This window comes from Eriocheir sinensis, chromosome 27, assembly GCF_024679095.1.
Source record: "Eriocheir sinensis breed Jianghai 21 chromosome 27, ASM2467909v1, whole genome shotgun sequence".
In the NCBI taxonomy this organism is placed as follows: domain Eukaryota; kingdom Metazoa; phylum Arthropoda; class Malacostraca; order Decapoda; family Varunidae; genus Eriocheir; species Eriocheir sinensis.
The window spans coordinates 14,890,353-14,909,307 of NC_066535.1; the positions used below are offsets into that span (position 1 = coordinate 14,890,353).

At 42.7% G+C, this 18,955-nt stretch overlaps 1 protein-coding gene and 1 long non-coding RNA gene across 3 annotated transcripts in view; one reads left to right on the forward strand and one right to left on the reverse strand.

Moving 5' to 3' along the window:
* Positions 1-1,902, reverse strand: part of LOC127004177 (uncharacterized) — a 3,210-nt gene extending 1,308 nt beyond the window's left edge. The window contains exons 1-2 of the long non-coding RNA XR_007757677.1: positions 1,199-1,902; positions 1-1,084 (exon numbers count right to left, since the gene is read on the reverse strand). The exon at positions 1-1,084 is cut by the window's left edge and continues 1,308 nt beyond it. This is a non-coding gene — a long non-coding RNA (uncharacterized LOC127004177). The remainder of the gene's footprint in view (positions 1,085-1,198) is intronic.
* The window catches only part of LOC127004174 (low density lipoprotein receptor adapter protein 1-B-like), a 54,941-nt gene extending 36,120 nt beyond the window's left edge, over positions 1-18,821 (forward strand). For both annotated transcript variants that reach the window (XM_050871658.1, XM_050871657.1), the window contains exon 7: positions 17,620-18,821. The gene's annotated coding sequence lies outside the window, so the exon portion shown is untranslated. The remainder of the gene's footprint in view (positions 1-17,619) is intronic.
* Positions 18,822-18,955: the final 134 nt, after the last annotated feature.

Sequence of the window (18,955 nt, forward strand, 5' to 3'; positions counted from 1 at the left end):
AAGAAGAGTGAAAGCAAAAGAATAAAATAATCAAGAAAAAATGTCTATGAGAATGAGGACGAGGAGCAACCACGAAACGAAGGCGCAGAAGAAAGAAAGAAAAAGAAAGAAAGAAAAGACGAAAGCAAGGAAGGAAGGAAGGAAGGAAAGCCGAGCGAACATTTAAAGAAAGAGGAAAAATGAAAACGTTTGTCTTCGTGTGAATGAGGACAAGAAGCAACAACAAAGGCGGAGAGAAAGAGAAAGAAGAAAGGAAGGAAGAAAAAAGGAAAGGAGGAAGAAGGGAGAGTCTAACCTGAAAATATAAGGGGAGAGAAATTAGACGTAATTACCATACATCTTGAAAATGAGGACGGGAAGAAACTACGCAGGAGGAAAGAGAGAGGAGGAGGAGGAAGGAAAGTGAAGAAGGAAGAAAGAGAAGGAGATAGAGAAAGAAAGAAAGGGAATGAGGAAGGAGGAGACAAGAAAGAGATACAGGAAAGGAGAAGAATGAAAAGGAAAGAAGAAAGGAAGATACAGGAGAAGGAAAGAAAGAGGAACAAGAAAATGAGAATGAAGACAGGAAGATAGAGGAAAGGGAAGGAAGACGAAGATATAGAAAGAGAAGGAAAAGGAACAAGAAACAAAGGAGGGAAATACATAAAGAGGAAGGAAAGACTATTTACGAGAAGGAAGAAAAGGGAATACAAGAAGAGAGGAAAAAGGAACAAGGAAGGAAGGAAGGAGTTATATAAAGGAAAAATGAGAGAGGAAGGGAAGAGGAAATACAGGAAGGAAGAAAAGGAGATACAAGAAGAGAAGAAAAAGGAACAACGAAGGAAGGGAGGAAATTATATAAAGGAAAGAAGAGTGAGGAAGTGAAGAAAACCGCTCCCATCCACTCTGTATCTTTCCCACGAAGACTCAAACAGAGCGGAGAGAGAGGCAGGAACATTGGACATCATACAGTATATTATATCTACAAACAACACCTTCCCCCTCCTTCCTCAGCCTCCTCCTTCTTCTCCTCCTTCACCTACTCATCCCACCAACAGCTACCCCAGAATGAAGTATAGGGCGTCTTCTCCTCTCGTCTCCTAACCTAAACCTCCTCCTTCTCCTTCTCCTCCTCCACCTCCTCCTCCTTCACCTACTCTTCCCACCCACAACTCCCCCAGAATGAAGTAAAGGGCGTCTTCTCCTCTCGTCTCCTAACCTAAACCATCTTCTCCTCCTCCTCCTTCTCCTCCTCCTCCACCACCTCTCATTCCCGCCTACAATTCGGTGTGAAGAGTTAACCAGAACCACCCTTACACCACCAGCACCGTTCAATCAACCACAACCTGAGGAAGGATTACCAGTGTGCAGACGAGGACGAGGGAAGAGACGACCCCGATGGAGAATACATGACGGAAGGACTTAAGGAAACCAGGAATTAATGAATGACGAAAGGAAGGAAGAAAATTATAGTGAAAACAGAAGAGCAAAATAAACGGAAAAGCAGGAAGAAAAGAATGATGTAGTGCATGAAGGAGGGAAATTAATGGGAAAAGAAATAACAGAGTGACAACAGGAAATAATAACGGATTGCCGAAAGGAATTGAAAGGAGATAATGGAAAGCAGAAAGGAATGACGGAACAAAAGAACAAAATAAACGAAAAAGCAGGAAGAAAAGAATGACGTAGTATATGAAGGAAGGAAATTAATGGGAAAAGAAATAACAGAGTGACAACAGGAAATAAAAACGGATTGCCGAAAGGGATTAAAAGGAAATAACAGGAACCAGAAAGGAGTGAAGGAAGGAAGGGGCGACAGAAGGAAGGCACGGACCGCAGGAAGGGATGAAGGACGTATGAACGGGAAGGAAGGAAAGAAGAACGGATGAACGGACGGAAGGAACGGACCGCGGTGAAGTGTCTACGTACGTGAGTGTGAACGAGTGACGGCGACAGCTGGTGGGTGGGTGGGTGGGCGGGTGGGCGGGTGAGTAAGAGCGCGGAAGTGGGTCACAGCCTAACACTCTTTATTTAACCCTCTCTCTCTCTCTCTCTCTCTCATATTCACAGCCTGCACGCAAGCTTTCTTTTCTTCTCTTTTGCTTTCTTTTTTTTTTTGCTGCAAACTTGATATTCTAAAATCTTCCTCATGTTAGCGAGAGAGAGAGAGAGAGAGAGAGAGAGAGAGAGAGAGAGAGAGAGAGAGAGAGAATATGTGTGTATGTGTGTGTGTGTGTGTGTGTGTGTCCGAGCAGTATACGTATATAGTGTTTCCGGTGACAGCTAAATGAAAAAAAAAAATGCAACAACACGCATTACACACGTCACTTCCGCCCAGACAGACAGACCAATCACGGCCCTTCATCGGTGGGGTGGGGGGGGGGGATGAGGGGAGAAAGGAGGGAGGCGCCTTCATTGGATTAACTACCCCTACGTCCCCCCTACGACTACCCCCCACCCTTCCCCTAATCCACTAGCTACGCAATGGATACGGGGACGAGGGATCGGGGTGGAACAGGGTGGATAGATGTAGTGGATAAGGGATAAGGAGGGCGGTGGAACAGGGTAGATGGAACTATACTGGATACAGGGACGAAGGAGTCAGGATGGAACAAGGTGGACAAAAGTAGTGAGTGTAGGGTGGAACAGGGTGGATAGATGTAGTGGATGAAGGGAGGGATCTTGGTGGAGCAAGAAACAGGATGGATGGAAGCAATGGATGAGGGCGAGGAGTGGAACAATGGAACAAAACAAAAAAAAAGTAGATGAAAGCAGTGGATGAAATGTAGGTGAAGGGGTCGGGGTGGAATGAGGTGGATGAAAGTACTGGATAGGGGCGAAGTTGGGGGGTGGGCGCAGGAAATAAGGTGGATGAGAGCAGTGGATGAAGGAGGAAGTGGAACGTAACAGGAAGCAGGGTGGATGAAAACAGAGGACGAAGGCAAGGGAGGCGGTGGAATAGGGAACAATGTGGATGGATGGGATAAGTGGATGAAGGAGCAAAGGGGGGAGGTGGAGTAGAACGGGGAACAGAGTGGATGAATGACAGTAACGAATGGACAGCAACAGTGAAGGTGGAGCGGAGAACACTGTGGATTAAGTAGTGGATTGAGGACGGAGGAGAGGGAGAGGGGAGGCGGTGGAACAGGGAAGAAGATGAAAGAATAGAAGACAAATTAAATAAAAGAGGAATTCACTGATGGTTACAAAAATACGGACAGGGAAGGAGGTGAAATAAGGGAATGGAGGTAAAGGAGTGAGGAAGGAGGAGGAGGAGGAGGGAGGAGGATTAAAAGGAAAAGAAAAGAGACGAGAGGCATTATTCAATATCACAGGAAGAAAAAAATAATAATAAACTCCTGATAACTAACAACATATACTATTTTATTCTCATCGATCTTACACTTCCTCGCTTATCAAACCACCTACGTAGCAACTCTTCACTAATTCTCAATCGTAACCTTAATCTATTTCACCATCATTCTGTTAAGTACACAGTCAGAACTCACGATTCAGTATTGAGAAACCTTGAAAGAGGGAGAGAGAGAAGGAGAGGGAGAAAAAAAAAGGAATCATAACATTGCATCATTTTCAATTTCTCTTTCCTACTTCCGACTAGAGGAGGAGGAGGAGGAGGAGGGTGAGTGAGTCAGTATATAGTGAATGTATTGAGGCAATCGCTTGTGTATGTGTGTGGAGGGGGAGGGGAGGAAGGGGGGGAGATAACAGAAAAAAAAGGACATGTTTGATGGGAGATGGAAGTGCCGATGTGGAAAGAGGAGGCAGGAGATGAGGTAATGGGGGAGGGATGGGGGTTAGAGTAGTGTGGAATGTGGATGAATGATAGTTGATGAAAGGTGGGGCATGGATGTCAATGGATGGAAGAATTGAATGAAGGCTAGAAGTGGAGCAGTGTAAAGTGGAACAGTGTGGCATGTGGATGAATGGTAGTGGATGAAGGGTGGGGGCATGGATGTCAGTGGATGGAAGCAATGGATGAAGGCTAGAAGTGGAGCAGTGCAAAGTGGAACAGTGTGGCATGTGGATGAATGGTAGGGGATGAAATGTCGGTGGGTAGGGGGTCGAGGAAGTGGAGCAGGGCGGATGGATGAAAGCAGAGTGGAAGACCCGATTTTAATTTTTCTTTCAAGACGTAAATATATAAGTAATGTAAAATGGTATAATAAAAAAAACGTAAATAACTATACATAAAAGTAAATAAAATAAACAAATAAATAAATAAATAAATAAATGACTAAATAAACAGTAAATACCGTAAACTCAAATGCCTAAATTAATCGCTGTAATAATAATAATAATAATAATAATAATAATATTAATAATAATAATAATAAATAATAATACAACAGTGACATTTAAAGGAAGCAAAACGTCCTAATTCCTTAACAATGTGACTTTCTTTTTTGCTTCCTACTGTATGAAGGTTATCGGGGCGCGACTTGGAGGAGGAAGAGGAGGAGGAGGAGGAGGAGGAGGAAGAGGAAGAAGAAAGAGGTATGAGAAACAGATAAAAAGACCTCAAAAAAGGGGGCAAGGTAATGGACTGGATTTATAATGGAAGAGGAAGAGGAGGAGGAGAATGAAGAGGTGGAAGATGGAAGAAGAGGAGGAGGAGGAGGAAGAAAGAGGAATGAGAAACAGATAAGGACGTTGCAAAAAAAAAAAAAGGGGGTGTAAGGAAATGGATTGGATATAATGGAAGAGAAAGAAAAGGAGGAAATTGAAGAGGTGGAAGATGGAAGAAGAGGAGGAGGAGGAGGAGGAAGAAAGAGGAATGAGAAACAGATAAGGACGTTGAAATATAAAAAGGGTGTAAGGAAATGGATTGAATATAATGGAAAAGGAAGAGGAGGAGGAGATTGAAGAGGTGGAAAATGGAAGAAGAGGAGGAGGAAGAGGAAGAAGAAAGAGGTATGAAACAGACAAAGACGTTGAAAAAAGATTGTGTAAGGAAATGGACTGAATATAATGGAAGAGGAAGAAGAGGAGGAGAATGAAGAGGAGAAAAGTAGAATAGGAGGAGGAGGAGGAGGAGGAGGAGAAAGGTAGGAGAAACAGGTAAATTGATGTAGACATAGAGAGGATAAAGAGTCAAAAGAGGCCATGGATTAGATAAATAAAGTGGTTTGAAATATATATACAAATAAAGAAAACAAGGAGGAGGAGGAGGAGGAGGAGGAGGAGGAGGAGGAGACTGTGTAGCTGATGAACGTGATAGTATACATATTTCTGACCTAAAAAAGAGAGAGAGAGAGAGAGAGAGAGAGAGAGAGAGAGAGAGAGAGAGAGAGAGAGAAAGTGAATGTAGATATGAAGGAAAAAAAAAAGAGAGCAAGGGAAGGAGGAGAAGAGCGGAAGGCGTGGCTGAGAGGCTGCGGAGGTAAGAGGAGGAGGAGGAGGAGGAGGAGGAGGAGGAGAACTGCAGGAGAACGATGCAGTGGTAGTGGGAGTGGTGGGGTGGTCGAGAGAGAGAGAGAGAGAGAGAGAGAGAGAGAGAGAAGGGAGCGAGAGGGGGACCAAAAAAGAAAAATAGGCCTAGCGTTACATGAAAGGAGGAAATTTAAACACAAAGTTCTTATCAGCTTCATGAATTCTTAACAATACTCTCTCTCTCTCTCTCTCTCTGTGTCTGTTATTTCTATTTTTTCATTATCGTCACTGTGTCTCTCTGTGTCTCTGTTATTTCTATTTTTTCATTATCGTCACTACTACTACTACTACTACTATTACTACTATTACTACTACTACTACTACTATTATTACCACACACATATACCTTTTATGACTTACACTTTTCCCTTCTTGACTGGACGCCTATTTGGGACGAGAAGAGGAAGGAGAAAACGGAAAAGGAAAAGGAGGAGGAGGAGGAGAAAAAGGAAGAGGAAATTACACTTTTCAGACCATTTCCTTAAGGGGAGGAGGAGGTCTAGCTAGGCCTATTAGGTGATTGGGTAACACTGAGTGGCTGGCTGGGCGGGCAGGTATAGGAAGGTAAGCGATAAGAAGGTAGGCTAGACAGGTGAGTGGAGAGGTGGCCAGGTGTGAGGTGGAGGTAATTACATTGATAGTGTCGAACCACATAAAAAAAAAACTTCAATAATTATCCAAACTTTCCAATTCACTTTCTCTAATTCACTTTCCCTTCCACTATACTGCATTTACTTTCATTTTCCTCTTTCACTGTTTCTCAATACTTATTTCCTTGCCTCTCGCTTATGTAACACGCTATCATTAACTTATTTCTCACTCCTTAAAACTTCTATCCAGTATTTTACATTGATTTGCTTTCCCTAACTCCTCTTTTTCTTATTTTTTCGCTTTTCTTTTTATCATATACTTAATTCCCAGTTCCCTCTTCACTTGCATAATACTAAGACCTCAAAAAGCTGCCATTTGTTTCTCACTCCTTAGAACTTCAATCCATTACTTTACATTCCATTATCATCCCTACCTTTTTTTTTTTTTTTTTTTGCTTCTTTTCCTTTTTACCATATCACCTCATCAGTCCCTTCTTCGCTTCCACAACATCAATTCACCACAAAGCCTTCATTTATTCTATTCTCACTCCTTAAAACTTCTATATACCCATTATTTTACATTCATTTATTTGGCCTACCTCTTCTTTTCTTATTTTTCGCTTTTTTTTATCTTTTTTATCATATATTTCGTCTACAAACGCTTGCACAACACCAAGACGCCTCTATCTTCTCTTTAGTTTCCTTTCAATTACATTCCCTCGCTATTTCTTTCTTCATCTTATATCTTTTCCTCTCGCTATACGTTCTCTATCCAGTCCCTTTCTTTATTTTCTTCAACCTATTTTTCTTATACCATCTTTTACCTTCTCTATTTTTCCTTTCAATTACATTCCCTCGCTATTTCTTCCTTCATCTTTAATCTTTTCCTCTCGCTATACGTTCTCTATCCAGTCCCTTTCTTTATTTTCTTCAACTTCTTTCTTCATCTTTAATCTTTTCCTCTCGCTATACGTTCTCTATCCAGTCCCTTTCTTTATTTTCTTCAACCTATTTTTCTTATACCATCTTTTACCTTCTCTATTTTTCCTTTCAATCACATTCCCTCGCTATTTCTTTAATCTTTTCTTTCCCTATACGTTCTCTACCCAGTCCCTTTCTCCCTTACGTAAGTCAACCATGACTCCAAAACACTATAATTCAACCTTCAGTCCTCTATTATCCCCCCCCCCCAATAACTTTCCCTTACCATTTCTTTCTCTATTTTTTCCCATACGTTCTTTTTTAATTCATTTTCACCATACGTTCTCTGACCAGTCACATACCTTCCTCCATTGCATCAACCTTCGATTCTTTATTTTCTTTTTAATTAATATTCCTAGGCTATAATATTTTTTCTTCATTCCTAGGCTATATTTTTTTCATCATTCCTAGGCTATATTTTTTTCTATATTCCCATGCTATATTTTTTCTTCATTCCAAGGCTATATATTTTTTTCTTCATTCCCAGCCTATATATTTTTTTCTGCATTGCTAGGCTATTTTTTTCTTCATTGCTAAGCTATATATTTTTTTTTCTTCAGTCCAAGGCTATATATTTTTTTCTTCATTCCCAGCCTATATATTTTTTTCTGCATTCCTAGGCTATTTTTTTCTTCATTGCTAAGCTATATATTTTTTTTCTTCATTCCAAGGCTATATATTTTTTTCTTCATTCCTAGCCTATATATTTTTCTGCATTCCTAGGCTATTTTTTTCTTCATTGCTAAGCTATAAATTTTTTTCTTCATTCCAAGGTTATATATTTTTTTCTTCATTCCTAGCCTATATATTTTTCTGCATTCCTACACTAGATATATTTTTTTCCTCATCTCTTTTCTCTCTTATCATACGTTCCTTGCCTAGCCCTTTTTTCTTCATCTGAGTACAAACACCACGACGCAAAAAAAAAAAAAAAAAAAAAAAGCAAGTACTATTTAGCTTCATACTCAACTTTTTTTCTAGTCTTTCTTTTCCTTGCAATTACTTTCTTCTCCTTTTCTTCTTTTTCTCTCTCCCACGTTTCTCGCCCTATCCATATCTCACCTACATAACACTAAGATATCAAACTCCCTTAGAATTCATCCCGATACACAATCCATTATTTATTCTTTCCTTCCAATTTGTTTTCCTTATATATAGCCTATTTTTCCTCTCCCTCACACCACATTTTCCCTGGCCAGTCAATCCATTCCTCAACTTCTTCGTAACACCCAGAAACTATAGGGCAGTCCTTTATCCTTACTGTCAAAACTTCAATCCATTAGCTTCCATTTCCCTTCCATTACTCTTTTTCTCCTCTCCTCCCTTCCTTCCCTTAATGCTCTTTCCCTTCTCTCTCTCCTGTCTTTTTCACACCCCTTCTCAGCCCTCCTCCCTTCCTCCTCGCTTCCTTCCTTCAGCCAATTTCCCTTTTCTTCTTTATCATCTTATTTTCCCCTTCAGTCCTCCTTCTCCCCCTTCCTTCCCTAACCCAATTTTCCATCTCTACTTCATTATCTTTTTATTTTCCTTTGTAGCTCTTCTCCCTTTCCCCCTCCTTCCCTTCCTCCCTTTGCCCCTCCTTCCCTCCCTTTATCCTCACCTGCCTAACACAATCATCCGCGTCAGACCTCATTGTTATGCTTCCCTCGCCTCCTCCTTCTCCTCCTCCTCCTCCTCCCTCTTCCCTTCCGTCACGCACAACCACACCGCCAGAGGGAGTGGGCCAGGCACGGATTCACCTCAACCAACCAACCAACCAACTAACACACACACACACACACACACACACAGTTTTTTCCATCTATTTTTTTTTTTACGTTTCCACACTGTTAATCTAGTTTTTTTTTCTCTCTCTCTCTCTCTCTCTCTCTCTCTCTCTCTCTCTCTCTCTTCAATCCCGGCTAGGCAAGAAAAAGGATATGGAGGAGGAGGGAGAAGAGGAGGAGGAGGAAAGCAAACACTATTCTAAAAAAACTTTCTTCACATTTTTCTCATTCATTCCTTCCCTCCTCCTCCTCCTCCTCCTCCTCCTATTCCTTTAAGCCTCTTGCATATCCTCTTTCCTTCCTCATCTCCCTCATCTCTTCTTCCTTCCACTCACAAACCAACCCTCCTCCTCCTCCTCCTCCACCTCCTCCTCCTCCATCCACGTAAATTCCACACCCGCAGGCGGCGTGAGTCCCATGAATCACACTCAAATATGGAGAAACTGCAGTGGAAGGGGAGGTGGAGGGGGTGGACGAAGGCACAGGTGGAAAGGACGGGAAGGAGGAAGTTATGAAAAGGAGGAGGAGGAGAGTGGATGTGAGTTTTGGAAGAAGGAGGTGGAGGGAAGAAAGGAGTGGAGGAAAGAAAGGAAATTATAAAGTGGAGGAGGAAAAGTGGATCATAAGAGTGGGGCGGGGGGAAGGAAGGATGTGGAGGAAGAGAGGTGGATCAGAAGTGGATAGATGTTATGGAAGGGATGTGGATAGGAGGTCTGAAAGGAGGTGAATAGGAAGAAAGCCAGGAGGAAAGTGGAAGGACTGGAAGGATGTGGAGGAGGAAGAGAGATGGATAGAAGGAAGTGGCTTAAAAAAAATAGAAGAAGGAGGTGGAGAAAGGTGGTAGAAAGGAAGTTTGGAAGGAGGTGAAGGTAGGGAAGAGGAGGAAGAAGAAGGGAAGAAGAAGAAGAAGGGAGAGAAATGAATAGGAGAGAATGAAAAAGGAAGTGGAAGGAAGTGGAGGAAGTGGAGAATACAGGCACAAGTAAAGGGTGGTAAATAGAGATAGACAGATAAATAGATAGACAGATAGATATTTAGATAGACAGATAGAGGAAAAAGAGAAAAAAAAGAGGAAGGAAAAGATACAAAGGTGGATGAGGAGAAAGTGGAGAGGTGGAGGGAGCAAAAGAAAGTCTGAAAGGGGGAAGGTGGAGAATGGTGGATGGAGTTAAGAAAAGGTGGATGGAGGCGAAGGAAGGGAGTGGAAGAGGGCAATAAGTGGACACACCCTCTGCTAAACCTAATCCTATCAGTGTACACACACACACACACACACACACACACACACACACACACACACACACACACACACACAGTTTAATGCCGTGTACACTACTTCTGGAACACACACACACAAAAACAACAACCACTAACATCATTAACAACAACAACAACAACCGTCAACAATAATCATAAACAAACAGGTGACTTCAAGCAAACAAACAAACTAACAGGAAACGGAAGAAGTGACCCAAATTTTTGTCCATAAAAGTAGTGAACACACACACACACACACACACACACACACACACACACACACACACACACACACACATGATGAAGATGATGAGGAGGAAGAGGAGGAGAAATACTAAAAACGTTACTGCATGATTGTCAAAGATTTCTCTCCTCTCTCTTCTCTCTCTCTCTTCTCTCTCTCTCTCCCCACTTCCTTTCCTTTTCTTCCTTTTCTCGCACGATAGATGCAAAAAAAAAAAAAGAGGGGGATGAAGGGGGAACTTAACTAGATAAAAAAAAAAAAGGACAGGACACGCCCATTTCCCTCTTAAAAGACAGACTGACAAGGTAAACTACAGCGTCCTGGGAGGGGAGAGGAGGGTCAATGTTCCCCTTTGGCCCCCTTCCTCCCTTTCCTTCTCCTGAACGTTGATTATGAGGGGGAATGGAAGGGGAGGAGGGGGAGGAAAGGGATAATATGGAGGAGAGGAGAGGAGGAGGAGGAAAGAGGCAGGCAGCAGAGGAAGAGAGAGTAGATAAGATAAAGAGAGAAGGGAAGCAGTGGGATAGTTAAGGAAGAGAAATGGAAGGAGGAAGGGGAGGAAGAGAGAAGGGAAAGAGGAGAAATGGAAGGGAGAGAGAGGGAGAGGGAAGGAAATGAGAATGCGAAAATGAGGGTTAGGAGGGAAGGGGAGGAAAAGAGAAGGGAAAGAGGAGAAATGGAAGGGAGAGAGAGAGAGAGAGAGAGAGAGAGAGAGAGAGAGAGAGAGAGAGGGGGGGAAGGAAATGAGTAGCGAAAATGAGGGGTTAGGAGGGAAAGGGAAGAAAGGGAAGAGGGGAAGGGGAAGACACGAAGGAAGGGAACTGGGGAAGGAGAAACGTAAAGAGAGGCAGCAGAAAAGGGGAGAAGGGACAAAAAAGAGGAAGAGGAAAAGGGAAGGGAGAGAATAAGGGGAGAGAAATGGGGAGGAGGATGAAATAAAGGGGTTGAGGGGAGAAGCTAAGGGGAGAAAAATGATTACAGAAGGGAAGATATGGGAAGTAGGGGAGGGGAAAAGGGGAGCGAAGGGGAGGGAGAGTACAGTAAATAATGGAAGGGGAGAGAAAGGGGAGGGTGAGGGGAAAAAATAGGCGGAGAAAAAAATGAAAGGAGAGATAGGGGAAGGGGGGGATGGGGAAGGGGGGGACGGGAGGGGGAAGAGAGGGGAGGGGGGGGTCACCAACTTCCGGTCAGGTGTGTCATGGCAGTAATTACCTTTCACGGGGAGGCAAACGCGCAGGTGATGAGGGGACACACACACACACACACACACACACACACACACACACACACACACACACACACACAGAGGGGACATGCTTTTGCTCTCAACACTAACCTACTTCCTTATTTTATTTATTTTTATTCATCTTATTTATTTTTATTTTTATTTTTCACACATTCATCCTCTCTCTTATTCTCCCTTCCCCCCCTCCCCTTATCTCCCTTTTACCCAAGTCTCCCCATCTTAATTCACCCAAACCCGTCTCCATTTTCTTTTCCTCATTTCCCTCAGACACGCATTTTTCTCTTATTCCTGAACCCTTTCACTTATATTAATCCCGCGTCTCGTTTTCTTCGCACGTTCTTATTCACCTCTGACACTTCTCATTTCCAAATCCTCATATATTTAATTCCAACCTGTCTCGCTCTTTCCCCTCTCTCATATTTCTCTTCTTAATCACGCTATCTTTTTCTCCTCTCCTCCAGTCACTTATTTCACTCCAAACATATCCCTCCAGTCTCGTTCTTTTTCCCTCTTTCATATTTCTCTCTCCTTAATCACACTATCTTTTTCTCCTCTCCTCCAACTACTTATTTCACTCCAAACATATCCCTTCTCCTCCTCCTCTTGCTCCAGTGATAATCCTTCTCTTCCAACACTCTTCCTCCAGGCTAATCCGTATTTATGTCCTCGATTAACCCTCATCATTATTATTCCTCCCTGCACGGAATTAGTTTTTCTTTATGTATCTTGGTATTCTCAGAAGCTTCCATCTCTCTCATCAACTATTTACAAAGGCCAAATAGGAGATAATTTTTGGTTAATGAGAGAATTTATTTATGGCTGAGTATTTATGAGATGAGAGAAGAGTGACTAAGAAGGAAAGAATATACAAGTGCGCGTTTTTTAAGTACATATGAGTTTTCTTTAGTAGCCTATGTATGTGGTTTTCTTCTTCTGGTGTAGTACAATTTAGGAGCGCAATATTACTCTACGGTGTTAGTTTATTAATAAGTCCCCTCCCTGCTCTCCTCTTCCTCTTTCTCCTTCTCCCACGCTCTTTCATTACTCTGTCTTCTGCGTGCGAGATCTGAGAAAGGAGGAGGACACATATATTGCATTCAGTAAATAAATCAAGGAAAGGTTAACACTAAACTTTGGGGCACACACACAAAGCTTCCCTTCCTCAGACATTCCCTTCTTCGCCCCCCTCTTCTATCTCTCTATCTCTCTATCTCTGTGTGTGTGTGTGTGTGTGTGTGTGTGTGTGTGTGTGTGTGTGTGTGTGTGTGTGTGTGTGTGTGTGTGTGTGTGTGTGTGTGTGTGTGTGTGTGTGTGTTTGTGTGTGTGTGTTTCCGCTCTGGTCAATACAAAGGCAATTACCTGGGTCAAGCTCTCTCACCTGAGCCGTCTTTCTCTCTCTCTCTTTCTCCCTTTTACCTTCTCTTTAGAATTTTACTTTTACTTTTTTTTCTTTTCTGTGGTCCATTTCTGTTTCCTGGTATACTTCTTTTCCTCCATTTACTTTACTTTCCTTCACTTTGTCTCCTTTCTTTTTTTTCTTCTCCTTTTTATCCCTTTTATTTGTTCCTCTTTTCATTCTTTTCCTCTTCGCCTTCTTCGTTCCTTCATATTTTCATTCGCCTTTTCTTTCAATCATATAGATAGGTTGAGATGACGAACACACACACACACACACACACACACACACACACACACACACACACACACACACACACACACACGAAGTCAGAAAGGCATACAGACAGACAAACAGGCAAACAAACACACACAGAGCAAGGAAAACAGACAGACAGGCAGTTCGACAGGGAAGCAAGCAGACTAGGAAGGGAAAAAAAAAAGATAAAAACATTTTTAACCATGACGAATATTTAAGAATTTCCGCTTAATGTAAAGTTTGAGATATTATAAAACTGGATTCTCTCTCTCTCTCTCTCTCTCTCTCTCTCTCTCTCTCTCTCTCTCTCGGCACCCTTCCATTTTCCACTTTCACGCTTGCAAATAAGTCACGGAATATTTAAACCCGTGCGTGTGCGTGTGTGTGTGTGTGTGTGTGTGTGTGTGTGTGTGTGTGTGTGTGTGTGTGTTGGTTCACGTCGGGCAACAATGACAATTGATTTATGTAAAGGACAAGAATAATGATGATGGTGGTGGTGGTGGTGGCGATGGTGGTGGTGATGGTGGTGGTGGTGATGGTGGCGGTGATGGTGGTGGTGGTGATAAAAGTCAGTGGCGAGCGAACGAACGAACGAACGAACGAGAGAGAGAGGAATTTTAACTATTTGGGTGACGAAAAAAGGAGGAGGAGGAGGAAAACTAATATGGAAATTAAACAAGAAGGAAAATAACATAGGAAGTAGGAAAAAGAGGAATGAAGAGAATGAGGAAAAGAATGCAGAAAAAGAAGAGGAAGAGGAAGAAAAAAAAAGAGGAAATGGAAAAACAATATCAAAAAGGTGGATAAAAGTGTGAATGAGAAGGCAGAGGAATGTGGAGAGGTGGAGAGATGGAAAGGTGGATCATAAACGGTGGAAAATTATAGATAGATGAGACTTATGTTATTACTGTAGGTGGAGTCATGTGGTGGAATGGAAGGGCGGGCGGTGGACGTGAAAGAGAGAGGTGGAAGAGTAGGTGGATGATGGACGGTTGAGTGGAAGAGGTGGAGGAGGTGGGAAGTGGACGTGGGAAGTGGAGGAGGGGCTTACATTTTTACCCTCTCCACCTAACACCATTTCCACCCACATCCTCCACCTCCCGGACGCTTCCACCCACCCTCCACCCACGTAATCCATTTCTTCCACCCATAACCATTACACCCACTATTCCTCTCTCCTTCCTACCTAACCCGACCTAACCTAACCTAACGTGACCTAATGTGACCTGTTTAATTTAACCTAACCAAACCTAACCTAACCTAGGCTTACCTAACCCGACCTAACCTAAAGTAACCTAACCTGACCTAACCTAACCAAACCTAGCCTTACCTAACCCGACCTAACCTAACCTAACCTAACGTGACCTAATGAGACCTGTTTAAGAGTGAGTGCCATATACCCGTGCAGAGAAAGGAAATGCGTCTCCGGGCTACCTTTAAATCTCACTTCGTACATCCTAGTTAGTTCATCCCCTTTCCCCCATCACATCCCGGTCCTTACAGCTTATATACCCCCTTTCATCCACCTCCCCCATCAATCCCCCATTCCACACAGCCTCCATCGCCCAGTTCCATCCCCCTCCCTTCACTCCCCTCCATCCCATCACCCCCTCTTCATACCCCGCGCCGGGAAAATAAAGGGACGCTTCAACATGACAATTTGGCGGCCATTGTCTCGCCCGAGGCCGCCCTTGACTCCTTCCTGGCGCGGCGCTTGTCGATGTGCCGCGGGAGGAGGAGGAGAAGGAGGGACTGGATAAGAGAGAAGGCAGACTAGAAGGATAAAGATATGGAGGAGGAGGAGAACGAGGGATTGGATAAGAGAGAAGGCAGACTAGAAGGACAAAGATATGGAGGAGAAAGAGGCCTAGAAGAAGGAGGAGGAGGAGGAAGAGAGGAGGAGGAGGAACGTGGAGGAAGTGGATAATAAAGAGAACAAAGACTAGAAAGAGGAAGATAAGGAGGAGGAAGAGGCCAAGGAGAACGACCACAAGGAAGATGATTTAGAACAAGAACAGCAAGAAGAACAAGAACACGAACTAGAACTAGAAAAAAAAAAAAAAGAGGCCAAGGACGAGGAAGAAGAGGAGGAGGAGGAGAAGGAGTGCACACCTCAGGAGGAGCCCGGATGAGGAGGAACGTGCCTTGCTTTCGATAATATTGGGAGCGTATTAGGAGGAGAAGGAGGAGGAAGACTAACGACAGATAGAGAAAGGAACCAAAAAAAAAAAAAACCTAAAAAATAAAAATAATTATGATTTTAAATAAACAATAAAATCAACACTACGAATAAACAAAAATAAAACAATAAAAACAATAATAAAAGAAACAAAAATAAATAAAAAACAACTGAACTTTCGAACAAGATAACGAGACATGAGGTGAATGCAATGTGTGTGTGTGTGTGTGTGTGTGTGTGTGTGTGTGTGTGTGTGTGTGTGTGTACAGAGAGGGAATTTCCGGCTATCTTTTCCCGTTGTCCTTTTCCCTCTAATGACGGAAAGGGGGGAGTGGGGGGGTAGGGGGAAGGGGGGAGGTGGGGAGAGTATGGGGAAGAGGGAGGGGGAAGAGAGGTGAGGGAGAGAAAAGGATGTAGGAAGGATGTGAGAAGTGAGATTGATATGTAGGGTATAGGGAAGTTAGAGGAGGAGGAAGAGGAGGAGGAGTAGGAGGAGGGCATAATCAAAGCCAATATTACATGAACGGAAGAGGTTTTAAGCAGAAAAGGAAGACAAGAGACAGAGACAGACAGAGACAGAGAGACAGACAGAGACAGAATATTGAGGATGGATAGGGAAGAAGAGTGCGTGGGTGCATTAATGAGTATACCCAGAGAGAGAGAGAGAGAGAGAGAGAGAGAGAGAGAGAGAGAGAGACAGAGAGAGACAGAGAGACACACAATATTGAGGATGGATAGGGAAGAAGAGTGCGTGGGTGCATTAATGAGTATACCCAGAGAGAGAGAGAGAGAGAGAGAGAGAGAGAGACAGACAGAGACAGACAGAGACAGAGAGACAGACAGAGACAGAGACAGAGACAGACAGAGACAGAGAGACAGACAGAGACAGAGAGACAGACAGAGACAGAGAGACAGAGAGACAGAGAGACAGAGAGACAGACAGAGACAGAGAGACAGACAGAGACAGAGAGGAGAATATTGAGGATGGATAGGGAAGAAGAGTGCGTGGGTTGATTAATGATTATACCCAGAGAGAGAGAGAGAGAGAGAGAGAGAGAGAGAGAGAGAGAGAGAGAGAGAGAGAGAGAGAGAGAGAGAGGTGTCAACAAGCTGTGGTCTATAACGGGAGCAGAGGTCCATCTGTTGCAACAAAATTACGTACACACACACACACTAACATGCATTTTACTCTCTCTCTCTCTCTCTCTCTCTCTCTCTCACACACACACACACAAATAAGATAACTGGGATGATAAAAAAAGATAACTGTTAGCGGAGAGAGAGCGAGAGAGAGAGAGAGAGAGAGAGAGAGAGAGAGAGAGAGAGAGAGAGTACTTCGGTCCATTTGTTAACAGATGATGCAGGAATCAGACCAGAAAGGAGAATTCACGAGAGGGGGGCAGGAGGGGGAACACGGGGGGAGGGGGGTTGGAAGCGAGGAGGGTTGTGGGAAAGAATGCTGGGGAAGGTGCAATTGAGGGAGGGAGGGAGAGAAGGAGGAAAGAAGGAAGGGAGGGAAGGAGGGAATGGGGGAGGTGAAGAGAAAGTAAGGTGGTCATTTGTGAAGATTTCTTGGACATGTACAAAGAAAATATTTACATAAAGATAAATATAAGAAAGCAAAAAAATATATATATAATAACAAGTGTGTGTGTGTGTGTGTGTGTGTGTGTGTGTGTGTGTGTGTGTGTGTGGCTTCAGAAGCCAACCTATTACTTGCGTGTCGAGATTATGAGATCTTAAAGACGAGAACGTTCACTGCGGTAAACACACACACGCACACACACACGCACACACACACACACTTGTTATCCTCGCAATGCTGGTAAATAATAAATTAATAATAATAAAGATTCCTTATTCCTATATATATATATTAAAGCTCTTCGGCCCGAATCAGTATATCAAAACAGACACAACCAGACTCCTTTGCAGCATCCCATTATTAATTTGGCATACACGATATACATTTATAACCTTAGAGCAACTTCAATAACACAGTGAAAATATCCGTAATGTAGTGGTGTTCATTACATTTATAACCTATGATCTTTACTCTCTCCACATGAATCCCTTATTCTAGAGTTAAAACTTTCCTCAACTCGACAAACTTATATTTTTGGTTTTGGTATTTCCCACACGGTAATACTAAGATATCTGTGTGCCTTCTGCCATCCAGTATTTAGTAATCTATTTGTGAATGATCCTTCATCATAACACAGAATTTGCAGCTCGAGGAAGTGACTAATATTGTGTTGTCTCTACCTTGCAGATTTTGGTATATACAAGATCAGGAATATTCGCAGCCTGCCCCTCACGCCAGCCCCAGCCTCAGTCGATGCCTCAGCCCTCGCCCCCTTACCCTCCGCGCCTGCACAGAATAGACTCTCAGCATCCATCACCACCGCTCTCTCTCTCTCTCTCTCTCTCTCTCTCTCTCTCTCTCTCTCCAACGGCCTGGAAAAATAGATTCCGGACAAGACAGCTTCATGTAAATAGTTTCCTGTGTGTGTGTGTGTGTGTGTGTGTGTGTGTGTGTGTGTGTGTGTGTGTGTGTGTGTTTTACGGAACTGCGTGTTGAGCCATTCCACCTGTGATTATACATAGATATATAATGATAGAGGAAATGTATATGTAGATAAACATTAATGATAAAAAATAAATAATAACAATATCTATAGTAATAACACTAATAAACATTATACGTAGTTTAGCTAATATTCTGCGTTTTAAAGTGTTCCTATTGCTGGATGCTTGTGTATAAATGCCGATGCAATAATAATAATAATAATAATAATAATAATAATAATGGAAAAGTGTATTAACTACTTGTGTTCAGGCTATATTGTCCAGAAATTGCTACAAAATCAGTCAGTTAATCAGTGTTGTTTTCTCACTTCAGTTAAACAATAAACAAAATAACAATTAAATAAGAAAATACAGAAAATGACAGTGAAGAACAGTTGCATACCCTTTGATAATTACTTTAAAACATTGATCAAAAGTCAGTTATTAATCACTAGTAGCTCTGTGCTCCATCAGTGAACTCAAATTTTGGTTGTATTAGACAAACTAGACTACTACTACTACTATTACTACTACTACTATTACTACTACTAACAGTGATTCTGGGGTGAGGGAAGTGAGAGGAAGAAGGGGGGGAGGGGTAGAAAGGGAGTTATACCGCATCGTAATCCGTGTACTTTAATATATTGTGTACTTGAACCAGTGTCGTGTGTGTGTGTGTGTGTGTGTGTCGACCAGCTTCATCTATTATGTAAAGAGAAGCTCACCCTCCTTGGTTCAGCCCAAAGTCATGCTAAAAATCCTGCCCCCTCTCTCATCCAAGGCCCCTCTTTCAGCCTTCTCACCCCTCTTTGTCGTGTCCCTCGCCCCAAGACCAACATGCATTAACTATGAGCTAACTATGTATATACGTGTAAATATCGTTATCCAATAAACTGAGACTCATGAGTGTGCATTTAACAATTCCTTACATCTCGACGTAAGAGAGAACGTAAAAGATCAAAAGAATAGATCGATAAATACACATAGATGGGTAATGCATAAATACATACATACATAGATGATACATTCCCTCTAACTGT